The sequence below is a fragment of the Giraffa tippelskirchi genome, chromosome 9 (assembly GCF_054371585.1).
Source record: "Giraffa tippelskirchi isolate mGirTip1 chromosome 9, T2T-mGirTip1v1.2.pri, whole genome shotgun sequence".
In the NCBI taxonomy this organism is placed as follows: Eukaryota; Metazoa; Chordata; class Mammalia; order Artiodactyla; family Giraffidae; genus Giraffa; species Giraffa tippelskirchi.
In genome coordinates, this window is record NC_137283.1 from 108,336,753 (window position 1) to 108,364,230 (window position 27,478).

Genomic DNA, 27,478 nt, shown 5'->3' on the forward strand with positions numbered 1-27,478 from the left:
AAGGATGTGGAGAAGAAGAAACCCTCCTACATTGCTGGTAGGAATGTAAATTGCTATAATCACTATAGAGGTTTCTTTAAAAAACTAAAAATAGAGCTACTAGATGATCCAGCAATCCCACTCCTGGGCATATATCTGGAGAAAACTATAATTTGAAAAGATGCATGCACCCAATGTTCATTGCAACACCACTCACAATAGCCAAGACATGGAGGCAGTCTAAACATCCATTGACAGAGGAATGGATAAATAAGATGTGGTACATATACACAATGGAATATTACTCAGCCATAAAAAAGAATAGTCAGGGGGATGTCTTCACCAACTTCCCGTGTGCCCCCATCCCCTCCCACCTCCTTTGCCGATAACCTGGAGCAAGAATCCCAACTTTGTCATTCCCCCCTCAGTCACGTGCTCCTGTGAGCAGCCCATGCTGGGGCCTCGGGCCAAGTGCCCTGACCACCAGACCTGCCCCAGCAGTTTCTAAGGAGACCTGCCACGTGCCCAGGGAAGGTTGAATGAGCTTCTGCACCTCCCGCCTGGCAGCCAGGGGAGAGTCTTGTCTTTCCTCCTACCTTGGGTAACTCACCTGCACGCCCTCCACGGACATGCCTGTGTTACCCCCTCTCCTGGGGACAGGCCAGGCAGCCTAGGGAGCCACTTTCCCATCCGCAGGACAGATACTGACACCACCTTACAGAGTCAAAATGCTGATTAAACCAGAATGTGCTTAAAAACTTCTCAGTGCCATGTTTAATTTTTTTTAAAAAAGTAGTAACAGTGAGTATGTGACAGTGCCTATGTCCCAGATGCTGTTCTGGTGCTTTCCACACATCATCTCAACTCTCAAGATGCCCAGGTTAGGTCATCTCATTAACGTTCCAAAGCAGGGACTTCAACCCACCACTGACAGTCTTGGTGTGTGCTCTCAACTGCTGGTTCGCTATCTCCCTTAACAGACCAAGTTTCTGTCCTGTTCCATCCTAGGCATCCCCTCTCCTAAATCTGCCATCTGGATGACCAACCAGTTAAGGTTTTGAGATATGTGGTCAATTCTGATGAAACTGGTAGAAAATCCTACTTAAAGAGTGTCATTCTCATTTCCTAGTGGCTTCCCAGATGAATGAGTAAAGAATCTGCCTGCAATGCAGGAGACACAGGAGATGTGGGTTCAATCCCTGGGTTAGGAAGATCCTCTGGAGAAGGCAATGGCAACCCACTCCAGTATTCTTGCCTGGAAAATTCCATGGACAGAGGAGCCTGGCTAGCTACAGTTCATAGGGTCACAAAGAGTCGAATGTGACTGAGCAACTAAGTAAAAAAGAATGAAAGAATGCCATTTTCAGCAATTTGTATGGACCTAGAGATTATCATACTAAGTCACCCAGAGAAAGACAAATATCAAGACATCACTTATATGTGGAATCTAATTTTTATAAATGAACTTATTTATAAAACAAAAATAGATTTACAGATTTCAAAAACAGTTTCTAAAGGGGAAATGTACGGGGGTAAGGTGGGGTGGATAAATTATGAGCTTGGGTTTAAAATACACACACTGCTGCTGCTGCTGCTGCTGCTAAGTCGCTTCAGTCGTGTCCGACTCTGTGCGACCCCATAGACGGCAGCCCATCAGGCTCCGCCATCCCTGGGATTCTCCAGGCAAGAATACTGGAGTGGGTTGCCATTTCCTTCTCCAGTGCATGAAAGGGAAAAGTGAAAGTGAAGTCGCTCAGTCGTGCCCGACTCTTAGCGACCCCATGGACTGCAGCCTACCAGGCTCCTCCATCCATGGGATTTTCCAGGCAAGAGTACTGGAGTGGGGTGCCATTGCCTTCTCTGAAATACACACACTACAATATATAAAATAGATAACCAACCTGTATAAGGATCTCCTGTATAGCACAGGGAACCCTCCTCAATATTCTGTAATAACTTATATGGGAAAAGAATCTGAAGAAGAATGAATATATGTGTGTACATATATATACACACACACATATATATATATAAAACTGAATCATTATGCTGTACACCTGAAACTAATACAAGGTAAATCAACTATTTACCAATAAAATTTTGAAAAATGAATGAAAGCAGTACTCTATGTGAGATAGAAACATAAAAAATTTTTAAAAGCTGCCATAAAGGATAAGATCACTGGGAGGAGGAGAAGTTGAAGAACTGAGAGACAGTATTAGAAAGACCATGTTTGTGGATATTGAAATTACCAGTGATTATCACAATAAACTGTGGAAAATTCTGAAAGAGATGGAAATACCAGACCATCTGACCTGTCTCTTGAGAAACCTGTATGCAGGTCAGGAAGCAACAGTTAGAACTGGACATGGAACAACAGACTGGTTCCAAATAGGAAAAGGAATACATCAAGGCTGTATATTGTCACCCTGTTTATTTAACTTCTATGCAGAGTATATCATGAGAAATGCTGGGCTGGAAGAAACACAAGCTGGAATCAAGATTGCCGGGAGAAATATAAATAACCTCAGATATGCAGATGACACCACCCTTATGGCAGAAAGCGAAGAACTAAAGAGCCTCTTGATGAAAGTGAAAGAGGAGAGTGAAAAAGTTGGCTTAAAGCTCAACATTCAGAAAACTAAGATCATAGCAACTGGTCCCATCACTTCATGGGAAATAGATGGGGAAACAGTGGAAACAGTGTCAGACTTTATTTTTTGGGGCTCCAAAGTCACTGCAGATGGTGATTGCAGCCATGAAATTAAAAGACGCTTACTCCTTGGAAGGAAGGTTATGACCAACCTAGAGAGCATATTTAAAAGCAGAGGCATTACTTTGCCAAGAAAGGTCCGTCTAGTCAATGCTATGGTTTCTCCAGTAGTCATGTAGGGATGTGAGAGTTGGACTGTAAAGAAAGCTGAGTGCCGAAGAATTGATGCTTTTGAACTGTGGTGTTGGAGAAGACTCTTGAGAGTCCCTTGGACTGCAAGGAGATCCAATCAGTCCATCCTAAAGGAGATCAGTCCTGGGTGTTCATTGGAAGGACTGATGTTGAAGCTGAAACTCCAGTACTTTGGCCACCTCATGCGAAGAGTTGACTCATTGGAAAAGACCCTAATGCTGGGAAGGATTAGGGGCAGGAGGAAAAGGGGACGACAGAGGATGAGATGGTTGGATGGCATCACCGACTCGATGGACATGGGTTTGGGTAAACTCCGGGAGTTGGTGATGGACAGGGAGGCCTGGAGTGCTGCGATTCATGGGGTTGCAAAGAGTCGGACACAACTGAGCGACTGAACTAAACTGAACTGATTATCAAGAGTATTTTTGGAAGAGCACTGAGATCTATTGTTTTCAAACTCTCCTGACAGAATCTGGTGCTCTAACGAGGGGAAGAAGTTCTGAAATATAAATTCTGGGCCCCCAAGCAAAAATTTCCCCTTGAGTTTCCTTCTAGTGCTAATTGCAGAATAAACAGATAAGCCAACAGGGGCTGCCTGCGAAGAGGCTGAGCCAGGAGAGAGGATTGCTCTAGCTGGCCAGCGCAGGCCTCAAAAGAGCCCAACTTTCCCCGGCTCTTTCCCTGTTTAATCTGAAGAATTCAGAGTGATACATTGTTAACTGGCTATGCGCATGCTTGTGCTAAGTCGCTTCAGTCGTGTCTGACTCTTTGCAACCCCATGGACTGTAGCCTGCCAGGCTCCTCTATCCATGGAATTCTCTAGGCAAGAATATTGGAGTGGGTTGTCATGCCCTCCTCCAGGGGATCTTCCTGATCCAGGGATCAAACCTGCATCACCTGCATTGCAGGCAAATTCTTTGCCACTGAGCCATAGGGGAAGCAATTCAAAATAAAAATTTTTTTTTAAAAAGAGTGGTGGGGAAATGTTGAGAACCTGAGGTGATTCATCAGAGCCTGTGAATGCTGGTGATGTCTCCTCATGCATTTTATATGAAACAGGAGGCTGATGGTTTATGACGTCTTGGATTTCATATTTAACTACCATGCATTTGCTAAGGCAGAAAAGACTAAATACAGACTTCAAATTAGGAGATCTAAAGGGAATACCAAGGCAGCATCAAGGGTGAGGAAAGGAACCAGGAATCAGAGTGGCAGACACTTGGCAAGAGGGTGGTATCCCCACCTGAGGCCCCCCACTCCGTGACAGGGGTGTCCCGAGAGGAAGTTAGTGGCTTCAATACATGACGGAGAACAGACATCCTTCATTTGCCTGAGCAGAGCTGAACTTCCGAGTCCTCACTGTGTGGGACACACTGAATCCTACTCAGAACTGTGGAGCAGGCTCCTCCCCCTCACACCCTATCAGATCCATCCGTCCCTGAGACAGAAAGGGGGCCTGACTCCACGCTGTCCTCTCCATTACCCTCTAAGCCAGAGAATCCACACACAAAACCCGGCCCCTTCTGCAGTGTAGACACTGCTGCAAAGCAACGGGGATGTGGATGGTGGGCGGGGAGGGTGGAAGAAGGGCCATGACTCTGGCCATGTATGAATCCCACCTGGGACCTTCCACAAGTGTCTGTAGGGCAGGTGGGGTTCACATCCAGAGCTGGCTGTCCTTATCTCTGGGTGACAGGATTGTGGGTGACTTTTCCACTTTCTCATCTGTATTTTCTGAAGGAGTGTGTAGTACTACTGTATGTGGACAACTCCCAATAAACTTGTTTTGTTGTTTATAAAACACTTAGTTGGATGGGTTTGCCTGGACAAGGAGCACATCAACCACGCGGGCCCACTCCAGGCAAACACCTAAGGACTTGCCTGGCAAACACCTGGGCTCAAGTGTGGCATATGGCACATGGCAGTGGCAAGTGTAAGAGGTGGTGATTCACTGCTAGTGTCACCTGGCAGGAGCCCTAAAACCCAAGGGTGGAAAAGACAAAGAAGCGAGGAAGACAGAGCTGCCCTCAGGAGGGGAAGGACCCTTCGGGTCCCTCCACCCGGTGATTCTCCATCTGGCCCCAGGCTGTGGGCACCAGAGCGTCCTCCTGTGGATCAGCTGCCTCGTGAGTGAAAGGACAAGGTGACATTGCACAGGCCAGTGTTACAAAGTAGGACCCTGTGTCACCCAGTAGGACATATGTTTCATTTTTCCCACCTGGTCTGGGTTACCCCAGATGTCACACTGGTTTTGTCCTGAAGGTTGAGGTCAGGTTCAAAGACCCCTGTGTTAGTCACTCTGTCATGTTTGACTCTTCGTGACCCCATGGACTGTAGCCTGCCAGGCTCCTCTGTTCATGGGATTCTCCAGGCAACAATACTGGAGTGGGTTGCCATTCCCTTCTCCAGAGGATTTTTCTGACCCAGGGATCAAACCCTGGTCTCCTGCATTGCAGGCAGATTCTTTACTGTCTGAGCCACCAGGGAAGCCCTCAAAGACCGTTGGTCTAGTATAAATGCACAATGACCTCGGATCCAGGGCAGACCCCAGATAAAATTGTTAAATGAATAAAAGGCACCTTTGGACATCTCCCTAAAAAACAGCAGCTACTCCTCACCAGGTACCTCACTTTCTAGGGTCCCCTGAGGGTAATCGCTGCAGTACTCCCCCATCCTGAGTCCCAATCCCTCAGGATTCTTATTCGGGAAAATCTCCCTAAACTAAGCCACTTGTGCAGAGGCTCAAGTGGTGTAGCCCAACATGTCACGCTTCCTGCCATATCCAAATTACATCTGAACCAGAGCCTCTTTCTAGAAAGACATGCCTTTACCTAAATAAACAAAATGCTAATGATAGAAATTTCAGGTTGATTGATAGGGGTGCAAATCAAGGAGAATTGTGAGGATAGGGACAGCCCCCCCAAAAAATAACACTTTACTTATTCTGCAATGTGTCTCTATCAATAAGAATGTTGACTTACTGGAAGAGTAAGCTACTTTTTAAACCCTTTATGGAGCAATAAGGAATTTTTAAATGCAAAGAAGAAAGGAGGGAAGAGAAGAGAAAGAAAAGGGAAAATAAGGAGTTAGTAGAATGAAAGACTGATTCTTAAAACACATTCATGCTCTTTCATTCATTTTTCTCCCTGTCCTTCACAAGGACAAGATGCTATTTAGCCCATGATCATGTCCTTCAAGTCTTATTTTTAATATATTTTTTCCTAGGACATCAGTTCTCAAACTGTGTTCCAGGAAACCCTGGAGGGTATCTTTGAGTCAAAGTTGTTTTCCATTTTAGTGCATTCTTGAGGTCAAAGCTATTTTCATAACAATACATCAAATAAAATTTGCCTTTTTTACTTGATTGAGTTTTCCAGAAGCCACATGATGTGTGATGACATCAATGCATGAAAAAAATGCTCTATGTTCCAAAATGTTTAGGAAATGCTTTTAGACTCTTTTAGAAAATTCACAATGTCCATTGGCATATTAAAGGCTCTGAGAAGTTCTGTGGTAAAAGCAATTCTGTTTAACTTGTTTTAATACAACATTGCACATTTGTTTGACCATGGAATTTTTTGCTTAGTTTTAGTTTTGGTTGAAGCCATACTTTAGTACCTCGTACCATCATGTTTTGAGAAATGTCCCTCCAAGGGTAAGATATCAAGCCAGGAATCCTCTGGCCAAGGAATTTATTAGAGATCCTTCCTGTGGACCGTAATTGAGTAAAGACCACATGCTAATATGTCAGGACAGTGCAGGGGTCAAGAGCAGAGCCAGACTGCCTGAGTTCAAGTTCTGGCTCTGCCAGTCACTAGCTGTGACTTTGGGCAAGTTAGTTAACATCTTGGAGCTTTGTAGTCCTTATTCATAAAATTGGAAAGATAATATGCACACAACCCTATACATATTTTACAACAGCACCTTGCACATAGTGAACTAAACAAGAGTTGTGTGAGAGTGTGTGTGTGTGTGTGCGCTCTTGCTAGTATCTATTACTATGCCAAACTTGCCAGCCTAGGGTCAGGACCTAAAGCTAGTCACTAACTAGTGATGTGCCCTGAGATTCATCATTTCTCTGCCATGGACCTCATTTTATCTATATGTCAAATTAGAAAGTGGGGTGAGGCATTCTCTGAAGCCCCTTGTGCTGCTGATATTCTCTGATTCCACTCGCTTCTTACAGACTGTGGCACTAACCTGGAGCGCGACTAGAGAAAGAGCATAGAAGGAGAGGGCGGACCTGCTGCCCTCAGGTCCTGGGCAGCATCGTCTGCAGATGAAGGGGTCCACAAGATGGGATGGTTAGCCCTTGAGGATGGAGTTCTTCAGTTCCAGAGTGCTGCCTCCCACTGACTCGGCTTCTCACCCTGCACAGGCATAAATGAGAAAGAAGGTGGGGTTTTATTCCCACCACCTTGACCCCACCCTTATGGCATGACTATCACTTAAAACTGGCTGCTTGAAGACACAGAGAACAGACTTCAGGACATGGCAGAAGTGGGGGTGGCAGGGAAGGAGAGGGTGGGACGAATGGAGAAAGTAGCATGGAAACATATACACTGCTATATGTAAAATAGACAACCGGTGGGGATTTGCTGTGTGACTCAGGGAGCTCACACTGGGGTTCTGTGACAGCCTAGAGGGCTGGGGTGGGGTGGGAAGTGGGAGGGAGGTTCAAGAAGGATGGGATATATGTATACCTATGGCTAATTCATGTTGATATATGGCAGAAATCAACACAATCTTGTGAAACAATTATCCTTCAATGAAAAATAAATAAATTCATAAAAACTGGAAAAAAATTGGCTGCTTGAGATGAGGGCCTGGCTACAGAGAGGAATGTGTTCTTCATAAGGCATTAACAGGACACAGGACTTTCAGCTTCACAGCAGGTTTTTCTGCTCTCTTTCAAAGACCGTCCTTACCACCCCAGCCCCAGGGAAACCTTTTGGACACCTTTGGTTGGTAAGACACAACAGTGACTGCCTCTATTAAAATTCCTCCAGGACAACTTCACCACCATTGGGAACAAGGAGAATACCTAAATTTAAAAAACTGAAAATGTCTGTACAAGTAAGAGCTTTGGATTGCTGGCAGCTGTGGGCCAAGGTAGAGGCGCCCAACATAATGCTTCAGAGGCTAAATTGGGAACATTTGAATGCTTGGTTTTACTTGTGCTTAAAAAAGCCAGTAGCAGCTCAGCTGCCAGATGTTGGAGAACTTCAACATGTAGCTCGCGGGCATGGTATCAGCGATGCTGTCGCAGGTGACCACACGTCAAAAGGAGATGATGACTTGCTTTCCTAAAAGTGCTTCTAGGGAGGGAGCCCAGAGGCTTTCATTTTTCACTTTCACTGAAGAAGTTAAATTTGGGAACACCAAAAAGATCTCACTTAACTCAGAGAGTATTGACACCAGGGCTTTTCAGCAAAGGAAGAATTTCTGAGAATGATGCCTTTTATAAGAGCTCAAATCCCTGTAACTAAGGCCTTCGAGTATTCACCGAACTATCATCTAATTCAGTGTATCAACTAGAAATAGCTTTCAGTTGCTAGTAATAGGACTGGTTACAGTGACTTAAACACAATGGTCTACTTATTGTTTAATGTGAAATGAAAGTGTGGGTAATTACTGGCATTGGATCAGTGGCTTAAGAATCAATTAGAATCAAGAAAATTAGGACTGAGTCTTTGTGATTCTTTTAGTCTCTTCTTTGTGACCTCAACATGGTTCTTGCAGTTCCAGCCATCATATCCACATCCCAAACAAGGCAGGTAGGATGGAAGGGCAAAAAAGTCTTTCCCAGAAGTTCCATCCAACAATTTCTGCTTTCATCTTCTACACAAGAGGCAGAAAATCATAGTCCTTTGAGTGACTATGTGCCACCTGGAATGACATTGTATCTCTGTCTCTAAGAAAGAAAGAGAGTGGATATCACATAGGAAGCTAGCATTCTCTGTATAGGGCTTTCTAGAGAGATGTGGTTAGACAAGAATGTGCTGCCCAAACTGGTTTTTCTGGGAGAACTTGTTATGTGAAACGGCAGGCACCTAGGGGAGCCTCAGTTTACCCGTGAGACTGACTTCCAGCCCTCTCTCACTATGAGAGGAGGGGAAGCTAGTTCCCTCAGTTCCCAGAGCAACTTGATTAGCGAAGAAAAAGAGGAGTCAGAAGACAAGAAAATCTCTGAATAGCAGTCGATTCATTTTTTGGTCAAAGGCAGGGTGCTCAACATTAAGTCTACAAAGATGAATGTATGTGGACACAGGAGCGACAAGCACTGCTTGGTGATGGAGTGAGTCAGGTAGTGAATGAAGAAAACACGGTTCAGAACCTCCGGAATCTTGTCGTTTAGAAGAGAGACACAAAGACACAAAACATGTAAACTAGACAATGAGAGAGGTTGTTATAGATTGAATATTTGTGTCTCCCTCTCACCAAAATTCATATGTTGAAACCTGGCTCCCCAAAATGATGGGGCCTCTGGGAGGTGATTAGGTCGTGAGGGTGAATGGGGTTGAATGAATCCCGCATGAATGGGATCAGTGCCCTTATAACAAAGACACCAGCCAGCTCCCTCGGCCCTTCTGCCATGTGAGGATGCAGCAAGAAGACACAGCTGTCTATGAACCAGGAAGCAGGCCCTCACCTGACACCATATCTTCTGACACCTTGATCCTGGACTTCCCAACCTCCAGAACTGTTAGAAGTAAGTTTCTGTTGTTTATACGCAACCCAGTCTGTGGTGTTACAGCAGCTTGAACAGACTAAGACAGAGGCTAAGTGGAGTCAGCACCAGGCACAGAGAGGGGGAATGGACATCACCACCAGGATGCTCCCAAAGAAGTCAGAGAAGAGGGGAAAGATGCAAAGGTTGCTGGCTGACCAGGTCTGGGAGGGGGTAGGTGTCAGGGGAGGGGGAGGGGTGGGTTTTGCTAGCTACACAGTGGGGCTCCATCAACTGGCAAGAGAAACAGCCCTTGGCCTGAATTCCCAAGGGCCATCACAGATCTCAAATAAGGTGTCATCCCGACATTTCTAGCTCTCCATCCAGCCCTATGCAACAAAGAAGAGGAATTTAAGATCCAACCAAAACTGGAAAAGGAGAGGAAAAACTCTCACACTGATGTGTGGGGGATGGATTGAAGATGAAGAAATAGTTTGTTCTGGACTTTCTTCAGATTTGGGAGTGAAAATGGGCTGTGGGAAAAGATGTGAAGGGCAGGAGTAGTACAAGAGGAAGACAAATACTGCATGTAATCACTTCTATGTGGAATCTAAACAATAAAACAAGTGAATGAATATAACAAAACAGACTCACATACTAGAGAACAAACTAGAGGTTACCAATCTGGAGAAGGAAGTGGGGAGGGCCAGAGAGGGGGAGGGAATTAAGAGGTTAAAAACTACTAGGTATAACACGGATAAGCTACAAGGATATATTGTACATCACAGGGAATATAGCCAATATTTTCTAATAATTTTAATGGAGTGTTATCTATAAAAATATTGAACTACTATGTTCTATACCTGAAACTAATATAATATATTGTAAATCAACTATACTTTAATTTTTAAACAATTGTGTGTTTCTTTTCACACACACAAAAAAAGAGAGTAGCTGGTTTGTTCCTTAAGTCTATGGTTTCCAACTGTTATTCGGTGCTTCCAGCAGTTACCATATGTTCACAGATTTTAGAATCACAGTAAACGTCAGGGTGAGCTGCAGTGCAATAATTCCCACTTTTGTTCACTTTCCAGGACCGCCCCCCCACCATCAGATCACATGGCTTAAATAATGACTGGCCCTCCCTCCCCTTGCACATTACGTGCATGGCTCCTCTCTGCTAAGGGCAGCGAGAACAGCCAGTTTTACTCCTGTGGGAGTTAGGCGACATGCAAACTGACCGGTGAGCTTTGAATGGATCATGAAACCTTCTGTTGCTAAAACTTGCTTTTCCAATGGTTAGACTTTAAAAATAAGTCTTCTCCCTAGTAGCATCTTTTAAATGATCACAGCACACTAAAGCAAAGACTGATTCCACCCTGTCCTGCGTGAGAGGTCGATAACCTAGGAAGCAGTTGGAGGAGTGACTCTGGAGAGGGGCTATCTGTGTTCAAATCCTGGTCCTGTCACTGATTTGCTCTGTGAAACTGGGCCCAGTATTTAACCAGTCTGTGCCTCGATTTTCTTATTTGTAAAATGAAGCTAATCAAAGTGTCTACCTTGTAGCACTGTGAAGATTAAATGAACTGACAAGTGTAAGCGGATTAGAACTGTGCCAGGAACAGATGCCGATTATTATTATTAAGTAACTAGCCGTGAATGTAATCACGTACTTATTTGTCTTGGTGGCTTCTTAAGGGTTAATCCTTAAGGCTCAAGTCCTGCAGGGACCTCCAGTGGGTTTGTGCACTTAGATGCAGGTAAGGCCTGCTCTTCTGCACACCTCCCCTTCGCCCTTCCCACCCCCAGCACCTTCCACAGCACATGGAGCAGACCTACTGGTGAGTAACTGGCTCCTCCATGTCCAACAGCACAGGAGGGTGGAGGAAAGATGGAAGGAGGGCACAGACCTGAGGGGCAGAAGTGTCCTCAGCTCAGAGTTCTTTTCTCTTTTCTGCAAGCCTGGTACACCTTTGCAGTCTACCTATGACAGTCAATTATCTGTACATCTGTTTGAAAAGCAGCCTGCTCTTGGGGGCAGAGGCGAGCAGGCCTGGCCCAGCTCCTTGTGACACCGAACAGGCTAGCACTGCTATCGGGAGCCTTGCCCAGTGGTCTGGCCTTGGAGGAGCTGCCAGCTCCCCCGAGAGAGTTGGACCTTTTCCACGTAACGAGATTGACTCAAAAAAAGCAAAGTTGCTCTCAACACCTGCTCACCCTCTCACAGCTCTGAAGGCCAAGAGTGGAACGAGTAATTGCAGACCATGGGCAATAAAAGGAAAAGGAGGAAAAAAGTCAGCAGCTCTTAGTTCAGCATCTTCTCCACTGTCCTTTCATGGGAGGAGATCAGTACAGGACTCACTGTGTCTATCTCTGGGTGGAGAGCCGGGAAACAGTGAAGTGGCTCAAAGGGCAGCAGGTGGGATGGGACAGAGGGATCCAGAAAAGCAAACCCAGAAAAAGTCTCCTACTCTGCTGAAGCTAGCTTGAAATGGGTTCCTACAACTTATGCATGAGTGCATGCTCAGTCACTTCAGTTGTGTCCAACTCTTTGAGACCATACAGGCTGCAGCCCACCAGTCTCCTCTGTCCATTGGGATTCTCCAGGCAAGAATACTGGCATGGGTTGTCATGCCTTTCTCCAAGGAATCTTCCCAACCCAGGGATTGAACCCATATCTCTTATATCTCCTGCATTGGCAAGCGGGTTTTTTACCCCTAGCACCACATGGGAAGCCCTCCTATGACCTGTACCTACCACTCTCATTTGCAAGACATTTTGTGAGAAATGCACAGGGGTCCCTGAGCACAAGCAGAACAGCCTGGTCCCACTTCAGCTGCAGGGTGGCTTCTGGGCCCCTGAAGCATCCCACAAGCCCAGCTCCACTCTCTGAGGGGCCCCCAGCATCACCGTGGTTCACTTTGCTGGGCCCCAGCTCCCAGCCAGGGCCAAGTTCCACAGGGCTCACAGGACAGGACTCTCAGAAGACAGCAGAGACAAGGACAGTATGAAAGGAGGTTCTTAAAATCAAATGCCACCCTTCCGTTGACTGTTGTAATCAGACCACTAGATTTTGCCATCGTCTTTGTAGGAGCCACCTCTCCTGGTGCCTGTCCTGTTCTTACCAACAGGGATGGACAGAGGATGACCACGTTTATCTTTGTGACCCCTGCCCACACTCACGGCTCAGCAGACAAGGCATGATTGCCTGCCGAGGCTGAACCATAAGTGAGGACGTGAGAGAAAAGTCTGGGCTCATGGTTTAAACAGAGGCATGTAATCACAGGTGCCACAGGGTGGCCATATTTGGCCTGCAGGCCAGAGCAACAGAAGTCAGCCTGCAGAGAGGGAGGGACATGAAGACAGATGGACATGCAGAGGAGCCAGAGGGAGTGAGCTTCCAGCTCTCCAGACCCCATTTCTGCATCCAGGCTCACTCCCTGCCCCTGGTTTCTAAGAGATTTCCCAGTATCCTTTCAACTCCCAGTATCGTTTTGTTTTTTTTTGCTCATGTATTAGGTTTTCTATTATGTACATCCAGACCACCTTCCACAAGGGCGGTGATTCACAGTTACTGAAGGCTCACTTGTTATCTCGTTTGGATTTCGCTTCTCACGTTTCTCCAAGGAGAAGACATGGGAATCACCATCGATATTTTACGGCCAAAGAAGCCCAGGCGACTGGCCAGCCCTCAAGGTCTCCCAGGAAGGGAGGTGATCTTTGACCCAGATCCAGCATCGTCTCCACCATGCCTCCTTGATCTTGAAGGTTCCTCCAGAAAAAGGAACACTGGCTCCAAGGCATAATCAAAGGAGATGTGCAGCAATCCTAAGCACAGTCAGGCATTTTCTGGGAGTACAGGAGCTTCAACTTGATCATTAGTTGTCAACTTCACTGGCCTCCATCAGCAGAGCTGGCCATGCCTCTGACTTTGAAAACAAAGGATGCAGAAAGGCAGAGATGCCTCCCTCTTATAAAAGTATGTGAAGCCTGTACTCTGACGATATTATTTTAGTATCCATCATACAATACTTTTGGAGAAGGCAATGGCGACCCACTCCAGTACTCTTGCCTGGAAAATCCCATGGATGGAGGAGCCTGGTGGGCTGCAGTCCACGGGGTTGCGAAGAGTCGGACGCGACTGAGTGACTTCACTTTCACTTTTCACTCTCATGCATTGGAGAAGGAAATGGCAACACACTCCAGTGTTTTTGCCTGGAGAATCCCAGGGATGGCGGAGCCTGGTGGGCTGCCGTCTATGGGGTCGCACAGAGTCAGACAGGACTGAAGCGACTTAGCAGCAGCAGCAGCAGACAATACTTTACATCTTTCTCCCTTCCTCCAGGGCACTTGTAAACAAGGGATATATATGTTACATTTCTCCTCCATGCCTTGGTCTAGTCCTCACTCTGACACTTCCACCCAAAGTAGATTAACTCAGAAGCTGGCAGTCTCTCCTGCTGGCCTGCGTCTGTGTGTGCACACACACACAACTCATGGATATAAAAAATTTAAAAACCCGCTTTATTAACATATAAATTCAGAGACCATATAATTCACCCATTGAAAATGTACAGTTCAACGGTTTGTATTACATTATACTATTTTTAAACTGTGGTCAATATGTACGTATAACCTAAAATTTGGAGTTTGAGCAAACTCTGGGAGATAGTGAAGTACAGGGAAGCCTGGTATGCTGCAGAGCATGCGGCCACAAAGAGTTGGACAGGACTTACTGACTGAATGACAACAAGTGCACAATTCAGGCATTAATTACATTTGCAACATTGTGCAAGAGTCACCACGATTTCTAACATTTTTTGCTCTGTCTCCCTCCCTTCCTTCCTGCCTTCTGTTTTTATTTTTTAAGGAGAGAAGGGAGAGTCCACCTCTCCTCCAGCCCTGGCTTCCCCACGTGTGCGAATCCCCACTGCACTACTTCACTTTACATTCCACTATTAACCAACAGAGGCCAAGACTTGAAGCAAGATATTGACTTAAGTGTGAAAATTTCTGCCTGCTCCCAAGTCCCCAGGACACAGATAGAATAACCTGCTTCTGGGAAGTCTCCTGGGTGCCACGCTCCCCTGCTGAATGGAAACTGCTAGAGGTCAGGGCTATGTATCCTCAGGGGCTCAGCAAATGTCTGCAGAGTGGCCTTGGGGCCATGGTGGGCTGTCCTCTGCACTGGCCGAGATGCAAGCACCTCAAGGAATGATAGATACGTAGAATTCCTCAAGGAATTCTCCCTTGCTGAAAGTTGGGTTTTTTTTTTCCTTGTTACTTATTAAGTTTTATAGAAAGAACACACCTAAGTATCACTCTATTGGTGATGACAATTGAACAATACTCATAAACCATAATTCTTGAGTAACTAATAATTATCAAATATTATAATTGTACAATATTGAGAAGTATAGAACAAAATACAATTATTGGAGGACAATTGCTCTATCCATGCTTTATTCCTTCATCACTTTTGCTTGTCTCCCATTACTTTGCACATGTCCTAGTTGGTGTGAGAAAAGAACCTTCTGGAAATTCAATCTAATCGGGTGCTAATGTGGGCTTAGCATTTTCATGTGGTTGCTGGTGGCCAGTGGGGGAAAGTGGTGCCAGATCCTTACTTCTGGGTTCTGGAGGCAGGCAGTGCCCCCCCTTCCAGAATCCACTCAGAGAGAAAGAGAGGGAGGCAGGAAGGTGGCTTCCCAGAGGAAAAGCACAATTCTTAAGCAGAGTCTCAGGGTCTCTGCACAGGAATGACTTATGAACTTGTCTGGAAGGCTTCCATCCCCTCCACCAAAAGCCATCGTTGGGGATATCGTTACTGTCATTAGTCATGCATGTGGACAATCAACAGCCCAGTCTCCTTGTGAGAGTTTTCTATGTAATTAAATGTGCTAGCCTGACACGTCCCCCCAAAGAAAAGACAATATCTTCTGGATGCAAAATGGCTTTTATTTAATCCCAAGTAGCAGCATGCTGTTGTTAGGTGCCTATTTTTCTGCCTCTCAAATATAAAGTGACTAATGGGGTATATTTCATAAAACATCTGCAAGGATGCAGTTATTCTTATACTTCAGTGCCCTTTAAGATATTATTATCTGCCAACACTTGGACTATGTGCTATTATGCAAATTAGACATAATAAAGGAAGAGGGGAGAGGTTCTTTGCTTCTGAAAAATCATATTTATAAGGTTAATGAGATTTATATATATTACATCAGGGAACTGGGGTTAGAATGGAAGACTTTTTAAAATGTAGTAGTTGGCAACACTAAAGATTTGCTGGTGTTTTTCCCTGTACAAGATCAAAACTTTTCATCTCCACTGAGGTTTAATGAGATGAAAAAAAAAAATTCCCACAAAATCAAAACACATAGAATCCAACTTCAAGAACAAGGCAGACATTCTAAGTTGAATGTTTTCAATTAGTAGTGCCAAGAACAGGAGAAGGGTTTTAAAAACACATAATTTTGCATTAAAAAATCAAGTTAAATTAAATATTTCAATGAGTTATCCATTGAAGCCAGGAAAGTGGGCACTTTTATTTTTTGGATGAAAGGGAAAATACCAGGAAAATTCAATCTAATAAAAGAAAATACATACGCCCCCCTCAAAAAAACTGGAAAAAATTTATATACATATGTACATATATACACACTTTATAGAACTATGAAGTATTCTATAAACAAACAGGAAAATGTTCTGAACTCAGTTTGGTCAAATAATGGGAAGTTATAATTTAGCAAATATTCTGATTATAGGGAACTGTCTGTATCTTAGAGCATATGTCTGTTTAGTATTAAAATAGAAACACAGCTAAGTTTGTACTTGCTAAAGAATCAGATATCAGCAAAATACACTCAACACTAAAATAATTCTGATGATTAAGTTATCAGTGATGACTCAAAGGCACTTTAGGATCTTGTAGCACTTGGGACCAATACTACAGACATGAAGTTACAGCTGTCTTTGTAGCTATCGTGTGCGAGCCCTGAATAACAGAGTTCCAGTTGATAGGATGTTGGATTAATCAAATGTAGATGTTCTGGAAAGGTTTTAGGAGGCCAGTAATGGTGAATCCACCCAGCACACCCAGAAGTGGGTCAGGGCTGGGCCAGTTTTGCTCCTCACTGAGTACACATGCACATAATCCTGGGCACGTGGTTCCCCTGGGTGTTTACTGAATAAATATTGTGGATGAATGAATTATTAGTAGTGAATAACAGAAGGTTAAATTGGAGTTTTTCTGTTGAGAACTTTTGCTGAGGCTCAAAGCAGAGCTGGGTAACAAGTGGCCCAAAGAGAGATGCAGCTTCCATGTGAGCCTTGTTAGGAGTTGGCCTAAACAAGAGAGATAGATGATAGAGGTATACAGATATGATTTTAGATGGACTACAGGGGAGTTCTAATAAGAAGTATTGTGCATTTATTTTCCTTTTCCTCTTATCAGAGGAGGGGAGGGAGTGCTTCCCCCATCCAAGTGAGGCTGGCTCTAAGAGGCCAATTCAGAGAGTAGGGGAGTCTGCCAAGAGCAGAGATAAAATCTCCCTTCTTGGTGGATGCTTGCTGAGCTGCAGGGTCTAGAGACAATAGGTGAGAATTCCTCTGTGGACCACGTGGATCCTGAGAATGGTAGCTGGGCTTGAGTCCTCTTAATAGGACTGGCCAAGGGCCTTGACTGCCACAGGGAGGTGAACCTGGCATTAGATGGCCATATGGGGTATCCCATTGGTCTGGATCTGAAGGAGGGTCCTAAGAGTCAGCCAGAGAGGGTGGGTGGGAATGGGGCAGGTCCAAGGAGCCCATGAAAGTGCCTTACAAGAGAAGGAACCAGTACCCAAAAACTTCCATATTCAGAGGACATCAGTGGCTGTATTACAGCAGACCCCACCCAGTAAAAAGACATTTTTGCTTCTTCCCCTTTTCTCCCTACTCTTCCTCTACCTTGGAGAGTCAGAAGCAGCTAGTGAAAGTCAAGAGACAACACAATAATCAAAGACTGTGCAATCTTTTTGAGCTTGGGTCAATCCTGAGCTGAGGGAAGATGAAATAGCTTTGAATTTGGCAGGAAACAGTTGTAAAATGTATATTAGACTGGGCTTTTTAATACTTTAACATGAGGACAGTTCATTAATAACCTGAAAGGGACTGAATAGTTCTGGGATCTGCCTGAGATACTGCCCAATGAAAGAAGGTTTGAGAGCAATTTGGAAGGCAGTGATAAAAGAGAGAAAAAGAAGCAATTTCCTGGTTATATCCCACCAAGTCCAGCGCATTTGATAAACTAGTTACAGACAAGTGAATGAATGAATGAGTGAAATCATTTCTGTATAATTTAGCTGGCACTAAGCCCACCTGTCCAGGGCCCTGTTCACCTTATCTGCCTCCAGATGACGTCTCAGCTATAGGTAGGGGATCTGTTGAGACCTCTCCCCCAGCTTCAGGGTGTGGCTGGGAAAAGTCACCCTGTTGGTGAGTCAGGGAAGGTTGACTTCTTGCATTCCTGATTTCTCTCCAGTGTACTGTGGCTTGATCACTCATCACCATCTTATCAAACACTATGATTGCTAAGTGTTACTTTGGCCCCAATAAGAAATGACTCTCAGCAGGCACGTCAGCAAAGTGCCTGGGTGTGACATCACCCTCTGTTTGGTACAGGACATCTCCACTCCAGGCTGCTCAGGACACTCTCCAGACAGTAGGCCTGAGAACTTGCTGAGAAGTGTGGGAACCCCTCTGTCCCAGGTCTCCAGGTGTTGCGGGGACCAACCCTGTGCTGGAAGGCTGAACGGTCCCTGCTTTCACCATCTCTCCCCAGATGAGCACAGCACAGGTTCTTTTGTTGAGGCGCCTGTGAAACAATGTTGACAAGAAGATCCATTCTAACCCTGATCTTTAAGCGCAGGGCTCACAGTAGTCTCCAGGGCATCATCCCCATTTTTCTCTTGTAACTTAATTGCATTGCCTAGAACTGGCCAATCACTGGTCTCTCTCTTCTTCTAGGGCTGGAGTTTCTCATTATTAATGATTCTTCCTTCGGGTACAGAGTAGAGCCTCAAAAAATGCTGGTTCAGTGAGTAAAACTGATTTGCCCTGTGAGTCTCCTGGAGACAGGTGGGGTTAGGGAGCAGACATATCCTCCAGAGGGAGTGGCAGAGGCATAGGTAAGGTGTGGGGGAAGGGCTCGCCTAAAGGTACCTGGTGAAGCAGAAGGACAGGTGAGCACAGGGCAGGGTGACGAGCCTCGAAAAATAAACATAAAGCCAAAGGTCTAGGTAAACACAAGTCAAAAGCTAGTTGCCTGGAGGTCAGGGTGCCTTCTCAGGGTACGACTCTTAGTGCAGAGCCCTGGATAATCATGATGTCATTGCCTCTGTTTAGTGGCATTTTACAGGTCATCAACTCACTTTCCACAGCAGCCTAGAGAGAAGAAGATGTTATTCTCCGGTCCAGAGAGGTGAAACGACATTTCTGATGATGCACACCTACTAAAGGAGGAAGTGTGATGACCTCAGGTCACATGATCCCAAATCTGTGAGTTTCCCACCTGACCTGATCAAACCCAACTGTACAAGAGCATATAGAGCATTTCAGGACCCCTCAGGCGCCCCTTTTAAATAGTTTTAGGGCAGTGTTAGGAGAGATGTTTCTCCATTTTTATATATGCTTTAGAGGTTTCTTCAACTCTGCCCTAGCAGGGCCCGCTGGGCCAACCAGCGCTCTCATTCCCAGGAAGAGCCATACACAGTCCCTCTGCCAGGGTCCCAGTGGTGACGCAGGAGCCTGTTGCAGAATCCAGCTCCAGGTTGGGCTCCACAGCTTGTGCTGGGCCTGGATGGGACAGATTGCTGGGATCTGGAAGTGCCTCTGCAGCCAACACACTTGCCGTATGGGAGAGGCTGCCGTGCCAAGGCTGTCATTTTCCACTCCAAAATGTTGGGTGAGAAGTGAGGCAGGCAGCATCCTCCCCTCGGTGCCTCAGATGTGCAAGCTTTCCTTTCCACTGGTAACACCCAATATATTTCATTCTCTTTGGAGGATTGTCTCAGCATAAAAAGAGCTCTTGAAATTTGGCATCCTCAGGGGTCTGATTTACAAAGTTGGGACCAGAAGGTGGAATTGCTTTCGAGGTTTTGTTCAGATTGTTAAAAGAGATGCCAAAAGATGTCTTTTTTATGTTCAGTTGGCTTCTTCTTTTAATGTCAATACCAGCTTAATGCTTTTAAGGTAACAAATGACACGCTGTGATATCTTGCCCAGTTAATTTTTAAAAGGAACTTTAGGGGGAGAGTCTGAAATTACTTTTTGTTTTTTAATGACAAAGCATATTTAGGCAGGCTAAATGTGGCAAAATTAAAAAAAAAAAAAGTAAATATCAGTTCAGAGACTTCTATTTACCGAAACTCATTTTAAAAGCAAGAAGAGACATGAAAGGCAAAAATTCTACGCAAATTCAAATAGTTTCCAAGGAAAATTCCTGTAACCTTGAAGAATAATAAAGGCTCATGGATATATTTGGAATTTATGAATGGTAGGACTGTTTCCTGAGAGCATTTTAAACATCCCAAGTGAAAAATGAGAACAAGGCCTAAATTGTTTGGTGAAGAGCAAAGAACCCTTTGGTTTGAGAAAAAGAGAGGGAACTTTAAGAGTCAAAAATGCTGTGAGGGTTGGAGTTTCACATAAAATATGATTGACAGTAGCTTTTTGCCAGAAAACTGTTTGCTAGATGCCATATGCCAAAAAAAAAAAAAATATGTTATAATCATTTTTTAAAGCCCATTTCATGCCATCTTGCATTCTCTGAGCTTTCCCTTTGCTTTTTAGCCCCGAACAAGGTGTCAGGGTCCGAGCTTCTGCTGGGTGGGACCTGCCAGGCACACTCAGCCAAGCCCTTCTCTCGTCTTTGCAGGATCTTGGGCATCTGCAGCCCCATCCCTGCCCAGATCTGTGTTCATTTCAAGGCAGTGGAGCTTCTTTGCATTATTTTATATTCTTTCCAGCATTTCTAAGCCACTCAAACCTCAAGATTGGACATTTCACTGACCCCTAATAAGGATACCTGGTAGACTGACATACACAATTGCCCTCAAATAGTTTATAATCCTTTGGTGTAGACAGTATCATGTGACACACATAAGATGTGCAATAATAGCCAGCATTATCCGACGCATGTAATAAAGTCCAAGCACTTTGCAAATGCTAACAGGAGAGCTATTACTTCCATCTGAAAGGAGGGGAGAAGCCCTCATTCAAGCAGCATCAGTGCAAAAGGAACCTTGAGAAGTGAATTGGGATTTAGCAGGGAAAGAGAAGCAGGCGGAAAGATTGCCAGGGAGCACAGGCCTGGAGCCTGGATGTGCCTGGCACCTTAGGGAACCTCCAGCTCCTCTGGGCCTGGTACCAACATGCAGAGTGGGACCTGGGGCTAAGGGGGAGGTTGGGCTGTGCCTTGGGAGGTTTGAGCACTGTGCTAAGGGCTCAGAGTTGATTCTGGAGGTTAAGGGAGGCCACACCATTGGGAACGAAGAAATTATGAAACTCAGGGGACCTAGGAAGCCTCTGAAACTGCATCTGTTCCTGTGCTCTACATGGTGTGTATGGTGAGTAGGAAGACGTGTCCATGGCTTTGTCTAGTTTCTCAAAGGGTCTCACTGTTCTGAAGCCAGGTGTTAGAGCTAGGCTGCAGAAGAGGCTCACTGCCATCTTCTCCCCAGAACCCCCTACCCCACGCATCTACAGTCAAGACATAGGCACAAAGGATGCCTCCAGTGCACCCACCCCTGGACAGGAATCACATTAAAATGGAGACCTGGGGGGTGCTGCCTCCTCTGGGATCATCTTGTGGTATTGCATTTCCGCACTACCTAAGGGTGTTTATTTACACATTTTAATGTCAAATAAATGGACAATTGTCCAATAACTTCAGCCATGAGGTTCAGATTTCTAACTTACCCCCTTTGGCAACATTATTTCAATTGTTTAAAACAAAGCAGCAGACTCTCCAGGATTTCCCTGCTCCTCCCACAGCTCAACACCAGACTGCAGCCTCCTGTCCGTCTCTGACCATCACCACTGTCCCCAGCTAGCAACCAACGGAACCCTGCTGGCCTTGTTAACCTTTCACTTAATGAGAATAAATGTGTCCTTCTCCTCTTCACCCCACTCCTCTTGGCGGGCCAGGCTGCAAATCTTGTCCTCAGAGCCCTCTGCTTCATAGACCAACAGTAGTGATGGAGTTTTCCAGAATGAAGCCCACGTTCTACTTGAGATGCATTCTGGCTATTTTATTACAACCGTTAACCACTGTTGGACATCACACCAGGTTTGCTCATGAGAAGGCCTCCACGTGGCGAGCGATGGGCTGCGAGAAACGGGGAAGAGGTGTCACAGAATGCGGGGAAGGAACAAAGTCAAAGCCCCTCGAAGACTGGAGAGAGATGAGCCTCACAAGGGGTGGCTGCTAGGCTGTCAAGGCTGACTTTAGAAGTATGGAAGTTAGGCGCCAATTAAAATAAATAAAGTTTTTTTAAAAAGAGGACGTATGGAGGCTCAGAACCTGAAACACCACTCAGAAGTGAGTATTTCCTGGATTCAAACATGCAAAGTTAACCAACAAGCACATGTAACTATGTGCCAAGCACTGGGTCAGATTTAGAGGCTCAGGAGCCTGGATGTGTCTGCCCCCCCCATCCCCGCAGGTGTCTTTCCTCCCCCACCAGACTGTGATCTTGTAAGTTGCAGGTGCCTGACTCATTTGTGACCCCACCCCCCACCACCCCTTCACTCACAGTCCTGGGTATGGGTCTTATACATGGTGGACATCAGTGACTGTGTGCTAAAGAGCACTGGCCAGTGAAAATGTTTGCTGAACTCTCCTGATGTACCAGACACTGTATCAAGCCCTGAAGACAGACTTAGATAAATAAAGCCCAGTCCCTGCAGTCCAGAGGCTAAATGACCATGGTATATGTGAAAGGAAGAGCTAACATTTAGGTAAAATGACCTAAGACCTAAACAAAGGCAGAAGTAAAACAAATGAACAGATGTAGAATGAGTCTGGCAAAACTTTGCTTTGATTGGCAGGGCAAAACTGCTCATATTAACTGGACCCAGGGCAAGGAGCTCATCTACTTACTTCCTCCTCATCTGGTAGAGCCAAAAGAAAGAAAACCACATCTTTGCCCCAGCAGGAGAATGTGCCTGGACACATACCCCTTCTTCCCTCTCATCCCATCTCTGCATCTCTGGCAGCCGGACACTCAGAAACACAGAAGATAGGACCCACACCACCACAGTTTAGCTCAGAAACACAGAAGGGTCAGGACAAATACACTGGAAAGAAGAAGATAGGAGGAGGTTGCTTTGCAGGGAAAGTTTGGAGATAGAACTGCAGGTTTTCAGAACTTTCTAAAAGTTAAACAAGTGTGCACACGCATGCACAGACATATCTATCTACTTACCCTTTATCACCTATGCATTGCCCTTTCCACTTCGCTTTTAAAAGTGAAAATGAAGATACAGATGGCCAAGAAACACATAAAAGAGGCTCAACATCGCTAATTATTAGAGACATGCAAATCAAAACCACAATGAGTTATCACCTCACACCAGTCAGAATGTCCACAAAGTCTACAAACAATAAATGCTGGAGAGGGTGTACAGAAAAGGGAACCCTCTTACACTGTTGGTGGGAACATAAATTGGTGCAGCCACTCTGGAAAACAGTATGGAGATTCCCTAAGAAACTAAAAATATATTTACCATATGATCCAGCAATCCCACTACTGGGCATATATCTAAAGAAAATCATAATTCAAACAGATACATGCACCGCTATGCTCACAGCACCACTATTTACAACAAACAGCCAGGACATGGAAGCAATGTCCTAAATGTCCATCAACAGATAAACGGAGAATAAAAAAGGTGTGGTACGTATATACAATGGAACATTACACAGCCATTAAAAAGAATGAAATAATGCCATTTGTAGCAACATGGATGGACCTGGAGATTATCATAGTGAGTGAAATAAGTCAAAGAAAGACAAATATACCACATCACTTATATATAGCATCTAAAAAATGATACAAATGAACTTATTTACAAAACAGAAACAGACTCACAGTCTTTGAGAATGGAACTCATGGTTACTAGTGGGGAAGGGTCAGGGGTAGGAATAGATTGGGAGTTTGGGAGTGACATGTACATGCTATATTGAAAATAGATAACCAACAAGGATGTACTGTAGATAGCACAGAGGATGCTGCTCAATGCTGTAATAAACCAAATAGGAAAAGAATTTGAAAAAGAATAGACATATGTATATGTATAACTGAATCACTTTGCTGTATACCTGAAACTAACACAACATTGTCAATCAACTATACTCCAATACAAATTTTTTTTTAATTATTTTAAAAAGAGAAGTAAAAATGAAGAAAACAGAGGACTAGGCTATTTATGGGGTGAAAGGAATTAGGGCCAGGTCAGAGGTGCAGCTTCCTGTTTTGTTACAAACTCTAAACCAAGGACCATGGCTCTCTTCTCGCCCTCTCCTTGGACGGATATCCTGCACCCCACCCCCTTCTTTGCTCCTCTTATAAAAATCCCTGGTTTCGTGAGAAAAATGAAAGAAAACACATATTACAAAATCTGTACAGTCCCATCTAATTTGCGTTTCTTTCTGAGTAACTACCGTCATTCCTACATTCACTGCCCTCCTCCCACACCAAGACTTTCTAATTTTAGAGTTAAGAGCATGGAACTTGACACTGGATATGTTTCCATTTACCATGAAAGGCATGTTTCTCCACAAACAACTGGAGGGCAGGCTTGGAAAACAGGTTTAAAGACCAGACTTGTAGAATTTTGGCACATCAACTCTCTGCAAATGTCCACCAACCAGACAAGAGGCAGGAAGCATTGAGAACGAATATGTTCTCCGGCTTCTTTCAAGTGAAATGATTTAATTTTAAGACTTTCAATTCATAAAATAGCCTCAGCTAATTTTCCAAGGAAAAATTAGCATATTTTGTTTTTCTTCATTTTTCAAAAAATATTTGGGCCATGAAAAAGAATTTATACTGACTTTGCTTAAACGACTTAATTGGGTACTGACCCCAGTGCTTTAGGAACAAATATAAAATAGTGAAAGCAGCAAGTTTACTAGGGATAGAAACTTTTTTGTGATGTAGAAATTAGAGATCAGTTCAGCCTTCATGATATTCACAAATAAAAATTAAACCAGGAGACACCTGTCAGCTTGCTGTAGTCCATTTCTGTAATTTTGTAGATTTATAAATTTAGAAGTAGAAATAGATTCTATTTCTACAGAAGGAAAGGCCAAGTCTTTGACTGTGAAGCTAACATTTTTGTACCTCCATGGATGTCCTCCTTACCTAAACTGTAGGTCAGTACCTTTTATTCCTACTTATATGGTTAAATTATCAATATTTTCCTTTAATCATCATTTAATAAGAGGAAGAGTCAGAAAACCACTCAGTGTCATTTTAAACATGTCATTTTTTGTTTTTTTAAATTTATTTTCTTTATTGAAGGATAATTGCTTCTTTACAGAATTTCATTGTTTTCTGTCAAACCTCAACGTGAATCAGCCATAGGTATACACATATCCCCTCCCTCCTGAACCTTCCTCCTATCTCCCCCTTCTAGGTGGATACAGAGCCCCTGTTTGAGTTTCCTGAGCCATAGAGCAAATTCCCCTCAGCTATCAATTTTACATATGGTAATATAAGTTTCCATGTTACTCTCTCTATACATCTCACCCTCTCCTCCCCTCTCCCCATGTCCATAGTCTATTCTCTATGTCTGTTTTTCCATTGCTGCCCTGTAAATAAATTCTTCAGTACCATTTTTCTAGATTCCATATAGGTTAGAATATGATATTTATCTTTCTCTTTCTGATTTACTTCACTCTGTATAATAGGTTCTAGGTTCATCCCCCTCATCAGAACTGACTCAAATGTGTTCCTTTTTATGGCTGAGTAGTATTCCATTGTGTATATGTACCACATCTTCTTTATCCATTCATCTGTTGATGGACATGTAGGTTGCTTCTGTGTTCTAGCTACTGTAAATAGTGCTGCAATGAACAATGGGATACATGTGTCTTTTTCAATTTTGGTTTACTCAGGGTATATGCCTAGGAGTGGGATTGCTGGGTCATATGGTGGTTTTATTCCTAGTTTTTTAAGGAATCTCCGTACAGTCTTCCATAGTGGCTGTATCAATTTACATTCCCACCAACAGTGCAAGAGCGTTCCCTTTTCTCCACACCCTCTCCAGCATTTATTGTTTGTAGACTTTTTGATGATGGCCATTCTGACTGGTGTGAGTTGATATCTCATTGTAGTTTTGATTTGCATTTCTCTAATAATGAACGATGTTGAAAATCTTTTCATATGTGTGTTAGCCATCTCTATGTCTTCTTTGGAGAAATGTCTGTTAGGTCTTTTTCCCACTTTTTGATTGGGTTGTTTATTTTTCTGGCATTGAGTTGTATCAGCTGCTTGCATATTTTGGAAATTAGTCCTTTGTCAGTTGCTTCGTTTGCTATTATTTTCTCCCATTGAGAGGGCTGTCTTTTCACCTTGCTTATAGTTTCCTTTGCTTTGCAAAAGCTTTTAAGTTTAATCAGGTCCCACTTATTTACTTTTGTTTTTATTTGTGTTATTCTAGGAGATAGGTCATAGAGAATCTGGCTAAAGTTTTGTCGATTTTATCTTCTCAAAGAACCGGCTTTTAGTTTTATTCATCTTTACTATTGTTTCTTTCATTTCTTTGGCATTTATTTCTGCTCGGATCTTTGTGATTTCTTTCCTTCTACTGATTTTGGGGTTTTTTTGTTCTTCTTTTTCCAGTTGTTTCAGGTGTAAAGTTAGGTTGTCTATTCCATGTTTTTCTTGTTTCTTGAGGTAGGACTGTATTGCTATAAACTTCCCTCTTAGAACTACTTTTGCTACATCCCATAGGTTTTGAGTTGTCATGTTTTCATTGTCATTTGTTCCCAGAAATTTTTTGATTTCTCTTTTGACTTCTTCAGTAACCTGTTGGTTATTTAGAAATGTGTTGTTCAATCTCCATGTGTTTGTGTTTCTTACATCTTTTTTCTTATAATTGATATCTAGTCTCATAGCATTGTGATGGGAGAAGATGCTTGATATGATTTGAATTTTCTTAAATTTACTGAGGTTTGATTTGTGACCCAAGATGTGGTCTATCCTGGAGAATGTTCCATGTGCACTTGAGAAGAAGGTGTATTCTTCTGCATTTGGATGGAATGTCCTGAAGATATCAATGAGATCCATCTCATCTAATGTATCATTTAAGATTTGTGTTTCCTTCTTAATTTTCAGTTTTGATGATGGGTCCATTGGTGTGAGTGGGGTATTAAAGTCTCCCACTGTTACTGTGTTACTGTCAATTTCTCCTTTTGTCTGTTAGTGTTTGTCTTATGTATTGAGGTGCTCCTAGGTTGGGTGCACAGATATTTACATTTGTTGTCTTCCTCTTGGATTGATTCCTTGATCATTATGTAGTGTCCTTCCTTATCTCTTGTAATCTTCTTTATTTTAAGGTCTATTTTGTCTGATATGAAGATTGCTACTCCAGCTTTCTTTTGCTTTCCATTTGCATGGAATATATTTTTCCATCCTCTCACTTTCAGTTTATGTGTCTTTAGGTCTGAAGTGGCTTTCTTGTAGACAGCACATATATGGGTCTTGTTTTTGTATCCATTCAGCCAGTCTGTGTCTTTTGGTTGGAGCATTTAATCCATTTACATTTAAAGTAATTATTGATATATATGTTCCTATTGCCGTTTTCTTAATTGTTTGGGGTGATTTTGTAGATCTGTTTTCTTCTCTTATATTTCTTCACTACATAAGTCCCTT

The 27,478-nt window shown here is 43.8% G+C and overlaps 1 protein-coding gene across 14 annotated transcripts in view; it reads right to left on the reverse strand.

Moving 5' to 3' along the window:
• The window catches only part of ARMC2 (armadillo repeat containing 2), a 246,475-nt gene that overhangs the window by 209,829 nt on the left and 9,168 nt on the right, over positions 1–27,478 (reverse strand). For 13 of the 14 annotated variants that reach the window (XR_014064461.1, XM_081526729.1, XM_081526725.1 and 10 more), the window contains one exon: positions 7,085–7,254. The exons of the other annotated variant lie outside the window; for it this stretch is intronic. The gene's annotated coding sequence lies outside the window, so the exon portion shown is untranslated. The remainder of the gene's footprint in view (positions 1–7,084; positions 7,255–27,478) is intronic. 14 annotated transcript variants of the gene reach the window in all.